Below are 306 nucleotides of genomic sequence, written 5' to 3' on the forward strand. Positions count from 1 at the left end.
CTTTAGCCCCCCGCACTGGGGCTATGGCCGGAGCCGAAGGGGAGGTTTGCAGCGTGGGTTTTGCGTGGGTTTGTACCCGATAAAGTCCAGGATGGTGAAAAGATTCGCCCAGCCCGTCCTGCCCCGGCCCCATACCTCCCCCCGGCACAGCAAGGGCCGGTGAAGCCAGCGCACCCGCGAGCCCCTGCCCCGGCTGTCTCCACAGAGGATGCACAGTCGGAAAGGATCTGAGGGTCCCTGAGAAGGGGAGGCTGCAGCCTCTCTCCCTGCAGCTCCTCCCTTCCCTTGTTGCAGCGAGGCTGGAGA

Source organism: Phaethon lepturus, unplaced genomic scaffold (genome assembly GCF_000687285.1).
Source record: "Phaethon lepturus isolate BGI_N335 unplaced genomic scaffold, ASM68728v1 scaffold18630, whole genome shotgun sequence".
In the NCBI taxonomy this organism is placed as follows: Eukaryota; Metazoa; Chordata; class Aves; order Phaethontiformes; family Phaethontidae; genus Phaethon; species Phaethon lepturus.